Here is a 7,497-nt window from a genome sequence, read left to right on the forward strand (position 1 = left end):
CCATTCTCCTATCCGTCTCCGTTTTATGGGAGAATTCATTCCATTCACATTCACAGTTATGATTACAATCTGTGTATTTCCTTCCATCCTCTTTCCCACCATTTGTGCTTTTAGCTCTCCTGTCTCCCTTCCCCTCCTCAATAGTATTCACTTTTCTCCCCCTCCTCCTGCAGCCTTCCCCTCCTTCTTTTAGCCCCCCCTCCCTTTTACTCCCCTTTACTCTTATTACTTCTTCCCTCCCTTTTAGCCTCCCTCCCCTTTCTTCCCCCTTCCCCTCCTGCTACCTTATAGAGCCAGTTAGGATTATCTACTTAAGATTATTGTTCCTTCCTTTAAACAAATCAGATGAGAGTACCTCTCAAACAATGCTCATCTCCCTCCCCTCCTTCCCTCTACTATAGTTTTGTACTTCCTCCTTTTCACATCTCCTATTACAATCCCTTCTCATACATAAATCATATTTTTGACATGACATAATTTACTTTATACCCGTTCCCTCTACTTATATCCCTTTTATCATAATAGCTGCACAGTTCTCAAGATTAACAGGTATCATCTTCCCTTATAGGGAGGTAAACAGTTTGCCCTAATTGAGCAGCAAGTTTTTGTTTTTGTTTTTTCCCCTCTGTTTACCTTTTTATGATTCTCTTGAGACCTGCCTTTGAAGATCAAATTGTCTATTGAGTTCTGGTGTTTTGATCAGGAAGCTCTGGAAATCCCTTATTTCGTTGAATGACTTTCTCCTTGCCTGAAATGTTATGCTGAACTTTGCTGGGTAGTTGATCCTTGGTTGAAGTCCCAACTCCTTTGCCTTACAGAATATTGGGTTCCAATTCTTTCGATCTTTTAATGTAGAAGCTGCAAGGTCCTGTGTGATCCTGACTGTGTGTCCTTGATATTTGAATTGTTTCTTTCTGGCTGCTTGTAGTATTTTCTCCTTCACTTGATAGCTCTGGTATTTGGCAACGATATTTCTTTTGGTTTTGAGTTTGGTATCCCTTTTGGGAGGGGAACGGTGGATTCTTTTGATGACTATTTTGCCCTCTGAGTCTAGTACTTCTGGGCAGTTTTCCTTGATGATTTCCTGGAAGATATTGTCCAGACTCTGTTCTTCATCATGGGTTTCTGGCAGGCCAATAATTCTTAGATTTTCTCTCCTGGATCTATTTTCCAGGTCAGTTGTTTTTCCAATTAAATATTTTATATTTTCTTCTATCTTTTCATTCTTTAGATTTTGTTTGACTGATTCTTGTTGCCTCATTGAGTCATTAGTTTCTACTTGCGCAATTCTAATCTTCATCGTAGTGTTTTCTTCAGTTAACTTTTGCATCTCCTTTTCCACCTGACCAATTTTTCCCTTTAAGGAGCTATTTTCTCCATTTAATTTTTGTACTTCTTTTTCCATTTGACCTATTTTCCCAATTCGGTTTTGGGTTTCCTTTTCCGTTTGATTAACTCTTCCTTTTAGGGAATTATTCTCTCCAGTTAATTTTTGAACTTCCTTTTCCATTTGTTCAATTTTCCTTTTCAAAGTGATGTTCTCATCAGTGAATTCCTTTTTTATAATTTTAAAATCATTGGCCAGTTTTTCTTTCATTTCCTTCTTCAGCTGTTCCAGGTAAGGTAGTTGTGCTTGCGAGAAATTCATAGTCCCTTCTGAAGTTTCAGTTGGAAGTACAGCCTCAGCTCTGACCTCTTTGGTGTTTGTGTTTTGGTCCTTATCCCCATAGAAAGATTCTATGGTTTTTTCACTTTTTGTCTGCTTTTTCCGATTCATGATATTGGCTGAGTGTTGTAGCTTCTGGTTCTTTCAGTCAGAAGGTACAGAACTTTGTGTTGAGCTGATGTGTGAAGAAGCTAGAAGCAGGTTTTTGTTTTTTGTTTCCCAGATCAACCCTGGGGTTAGCTTGTTAGGTGTGTGGGAGGAGTGGTCTGGTCACAGGAGATCTCCTCAGCTGACCTGAGGCAAAGGCAAGGTCAGGGGATGGTGATCCTAGCTTCCCTATTGTCTTCCCTTTTCCCTTGGAAGGCTGAGGCACGCCTAGATGGTAATGCATGTTCCCACCCCTCCTGGGGCTCTTCTCCTGATGCTGAGGCTTGCCTGGGTCTCAGTGCGAATTTTCTCTGCCCTGGGTCCTCTGTCCTTCCGGATTGCCTCTGCCACAGTAGGAAGAATCCCCCTTTGCTATTTTCCTAGCCTCTGGTGTTATGAGACTATTTGCCCCCTTCTGCTGTTCCCGCTGATCCAGGATTTTTCTGGGGAAATATTTTATGGTTCTTTCACGGTCGTCAGGGGGGAGGAGAGAGCATTTACTGATCACTCCGCCATCCTGGCTCCCGGAAGTTCAAGTAGGTGACTTACCGAAGTTTAGTCTTCAGGCTGAAGGTTTCAAGGGCTGCTGCGCTGATATCTGGCGCTCAGCAGCTCTCACGGGCTCGGTTTGGCTGGTCTCCTGCTCTGCTGGTTCTTCCCGCCGCTCTCTGGCTTCTCAGGTCCCTTCCACCCCGCTGCGCTGACCGCACTTCGCTGTCTGTGGGGGCTGTGTGCTGGGGGCTCACCCCCGAGGAACAGATCCTTCCCGTGGACCTTCCAGTCTAACATGGGCTCCAAATCCGTCAAAGTCTGTCACCCACTGGATTCTGCACATCCAAAGTTTGGTCAGATTCTCCTTTCAGAGGTATGCAGAGGAATTTGTCCAGGAGCTTAGGTGAGTCATTGCTTTCACTCCGCCATCTTGGCTCCGCCCCCGTGATTTTTACAGATATTTTAAGGGCTTTGGGGGGAGACCTCAAGTAGGTTCCTGCTTCTTCTCTAACATATTGGCTCCACCCCTCAAGAGTGTTGATTCTTATAAAGGCATATAAACTATGTTTCACAGCACACTTCGTCTACGTATAATAAATATTTTGATAATAGATCAATCATTCTATATAGCTACCATGGTGATCCCAAAGGTTTGATAGCATCACTCACCTGCTAAAACAAACTAATGAATAAAAAATAAGATCCAGTAGTTGTCTTTCATTCTAATATCAAATCAAAATCCAAGTCAAACAAAATACAAATACAAACGCACATTCATGCAAAGTTCTTACCTACCTCATCTTCACACCATTGTACAATCAGTTGATCAATGAACTGTTTTTAACCATATGTGGAACTATGCCCCAAATCAACCAATCTGTGTGCACCCTTTAATTCAGCAATACTGCTACTAACCCTGTGTCCCAAAGAGATCATTAAAAGAACGGAAACAGAGCAGTATGTGAAAAAATATGTATAGCAATCCTTTCTGTTTGGTGGCAAAATATTGGAATCTGAGGGGATGCCCAACAAATATAAAATGCCTGAACAAGTTGTGGAATATCAATATAATGCAATATTACTACTAAATAAAAAAAATGATGAATGCAAATTTCAAAAAAGAAAAAAAAAACCTGGAAAGACTTGTACAAACTGATGAAAAGGGAAATATTCAGAACCAGGAAAACATTGTACTTTATAGTTAGTAGAAATTAGGTGAGTATGCTTTAATCGTATTCAGGCACAATCAGGTCTTAGAGAATGCATAGCATTTTTATCATAAGTTCTTCAGAGCTGTCTTGGATCTTTATATTGCTGAGAATAGCTAAGTTATTGGCAGCTGATGATCTCCCAATATTGCTGTTACTTTGTACACCATACATTTCATTTTACATCAGCCCATGGAAGTTGTTCCAGGTTTTCTGGGACCACCTTTCTCATTATTTTGCCATGATTATATGGCACAACTTCTTCAGACATTCCTATTTGATGGGTATCCCTCAATTTCTAGTTCTGTGCCCCCAGAAAAGAGCTGCTATAAATACTTTTGTACATATAGGTCTTTTTCCTTGTGTTTTACATGTCTTTTGGGGATACAGACCTAGTAGTCGTATTGTAAGGTCAAAATGCATGGTTTCATAGCTCCTTGGGCATAGTTCCACAATGCTCTATAGAATGGTTGAATCAGTTCACAACTCCACCAACAGTGATTTAATGTCTCATTTTTCCAAGATCCCCTCCACCATTTGTCATTTTTCATTTCTATCTTACTAGGAAATCTAACAGGTATGGGATTGTATGTCAGAATTATTTTAATTTACATTTCTCCAATCACTAGAGAGAGTATTTTTTCACATGACTATTAAAAGCTTTAGTTACTTGATCAGAATAATGTTCATCCTTTTGATCGTTTAGCAATTAGGTAATGGATTTTGTTTTCTTTATAAATTTGACCAAGTTCTCTATATGTTTGAGAAATGAGATATTTTTTGGAGAAATATGCTTCAAAATTTTTGGAACAGTAACTATTGCTAACTGTATTTCACTTCATCATATCCACTTGCTCCATTGATTCTCTTCTCTCTCTCCTTTCACCATGTCACTCCTCAAAAGTGCTTTGCTTTTGAATACCCCTTCTCCTAATCTGCCTTCCTTTCCATCACCAGCCTCTTCTCTCATGTGCTTCCCCTCCTACTTTCCTGTAGGGTTAGGTAGATTTCTATCTCCAAGTTTGTGTGTGTATTATTGTGTTTTGTGTGTTTTCTGTGTGTTATCCCTTTTTTGAGTGAATTCTGATGAGAGTAAGGTTCACTAATTGCCCTTCACTTCCCTCTCCTTCCCTCCACTCTAAAAGCTTTTTCCTACCACTTTAAATTGGGATAATTTATCCCATTCTACCTCCCCCTTTCCCTTTTTCCCAGTACACTCCTCACTCGTCCCTTTAAATTCATTCCTTCATGTTCAACTCACACCTGTGACCTATGACTATATGTAGTTCTTCTAACTGCCTAAATAGTAGGAATGTTCTTATGAGTTACAACTATAATCTTCCCATGTAGGAATGTAAAAAGTTTAACTTTATTAAGTACCCTATGATTTTCCTTCTCTATTTATGTTCTCAAGCTTTTCTTGAGCCTTGTATTTGAAAGTCAAATTTTTATTTAGTTCTGTTTTTTTTCCAAGAATGTTTGAAAATCCTCTGTCTCTTTCAATGTCCATTCCTTCCCACTCCCACTCCCCTGCCCAAATGATTATACTCAGTTGTTATGAGTAAGGAATTCTTGATACTTAGCCTAATTCTCTTGCCCTTTGAAATATCATATTCCAAGCCAAGATGTTTTAATGTAGAAACTGCCAAATCTTTTGTTATTAAGACTGTACCTCCACATTACTTGATTTAATTTTTCTTCCTAGTTGTTTCCAGTATTTTCTCCTTGACCGTAGACTGTGTAATATTATATGAGAATTTTCATTTTGGGAGTTCTTTAAGGAAGTGATTGATATATACTTTCAATTTCTATCTTACCCTCTGGTGCTGGAAAATGTGTGCAGTTTTCCTTGATAATTTCTTGAAAGATCATGTCTAGGCTCTTTTTTTCATCATGGTTTTCAGGTAGTCCAATAATTTTTAAATTTTCTCTCCTGGATCTATTTTTCAGGTCAGTTGTTTTTGCCCATGAGATATTTCATATATCTACTATTTTTCTTTCTTTGGTTTTATTTTATTGTTTCTTGATTTCTCATGAAGTCATTAGATTCCATTTTCTCAATTCTAATTTTTTTTCAAAGTCAAAAAAATCATTTAATAACAGAACCTTTAGGACAAGCTGTGGCTTCCAGAAATAGTTGTGAAATGAATGTGGGGAACAGAGAGCAAGATGACCCAGTTAAATATCCCTTCGCTTCTTCAGATGAATTCTTTCCATATGAATTCTTCCCTCAAGCACATCTTTAAAATCGCAATCCAAAATCTCAAGGTGGATAAAGCACAACAAGCCCAGATAATTTGAGATGAACACAAAAGACAGATAACCTTTACGAAAAATGTCCATTCATTTTTCCAAAAACTATTGCTAAATTCAGGTGATTGTTTAGCCTTTAATATGAGTTATTGCTTTTTTCCATCATGCCAGAGATTTTTAAATGACAGGACTGGTTGTCACCAGCTCGGTTTCAGGTGATCCGTGCACTGTGCTGAAATCGGTAAATTACGAAAAGGTAGTGCTTGCTTCCTCAACCTTCCTTCTCCTTCAAAGAGGGAGATCCAAGCCTCACAAGGAACTGTTGTTGGATGGAAAGATCATCTTTTCTCAAATCACAGAGTGGAATTTCAATGCTAAATGTCTTTTGGCATTGTTTCATAAGCCAGATAGCATCATTTTCGCAGTTTTCTGACGTTTCCGTCTCCACCTGAAAAGTGAAAAGGGAGTTCTCAAAGATCACCGAATTTCCTTCTAACCAAGGATGCTCTTCCTGAGGCAAGTTTTATTCCCACAAAGCCAATAGAAATTCTTTTTTTTTCTGTAAGAGCTGTAGAAGACAGGTAAGCAAAAGTCATGGGCTGTTTGGAAGTGATTCTGGGTCTGCCCTTCTTAGAGAGATTCACCCTTGAATGAAGGAAAGTTGTTAATTCAACAGACTTTACCAAAGTTGCACAAGAAACTCTTATATAGTCTTCTTAATCATTTCAATTTTAGTCTCGATGAGTAGGCAGGAGAACTTTAAGTGCTTCAGAAATGCATAATGATTTTTACTTTTCTTTTTTCTTTTATTTGTTTTCAGTGTTCTACAATCACTTCCATATAACTTAGAATTTTCCCCTCCTCCTCCTTCCCTGAGATGGCATGCCGTTTTATATAGGTTGTACACATACATTCATATTGAATACATTTTTCACCTTAGTCATATTGCATAATAGAATTTAAATGAATGCTAGAAATAATAAAGCAAACCAAAACATGATACAAAAGAAAATGATCTACTATATTCTGCAATCGAATTCTATAGTTCTTTCTCTGGATGTGGAAGGCATTTTGACTTAAGAGACCACTGAGAATTTTTTAAGTCCTTGCATTGCAACGAAGTACTAAGTCTACCAGAAAAAATCCTCGAACACTGTGTTTGTTGCTGTGTGCAAAGTTTTCCTGATTCCACTCCTTTCACTCAGCATCAGTTCATATAGGTCTTTCCAGGCCTCTCTGAAGTCTTCCTGTTTGTTATTTTTTATGGTACAATAGTATTCCGTTACATTCATATATTACAATTTATTCAGCCATTCCACAATATATATTTAAGTATTCCTCAGTCACCCCCATATTTACTTGGTCTACAATAAACTTAGATATGCTACCAGTACACTTAATTGTTTTTCACTGGCTTTCTTGGTCTTAGTCAGTAATGAGGTCAACCTAATGGTAAAGAATATGGTCTTTATCTGTTTTATTTTTTCCCTAATAATGGGGAATAAGGGACAGCTAATCAGTTACCTAGAAAACTGATTGAGCCTATAAAATTTCAATGCTAATCTACAAGGCTGTTTAAATAAAAGTGTTTTTAAATGTAAAGAAGAATTCCTTTTGGAAGTCCCTTCTTTCTTGACATGCCCTTCTTCTGGCTGCTTCCTCTCATCTCTTCTTTTTATCCTCCTCCTCGCAAAAGCTCCAGGTCTTAAAAAAGTATGAAATCTACAGTTG

The sequence above is a fragment of the Notamacropus eugenii genome (assembly GCF_028372415.1).
Source record: "Notamacropus eugenii isolate mMacEug1 chromosome 2 unlocalized genomic scaffold, mMacEug1.pri_v2 SUPER_2_unloc_1, whole genome shotgun sequence".
Taxonomy (NCBI): domain Eukaryota; kingdom Metazoa; phylum Chordata; class Mammalia; order Diprotodontia; family Macropodidae; genus Notamacropus; species Notamacropus eugenii.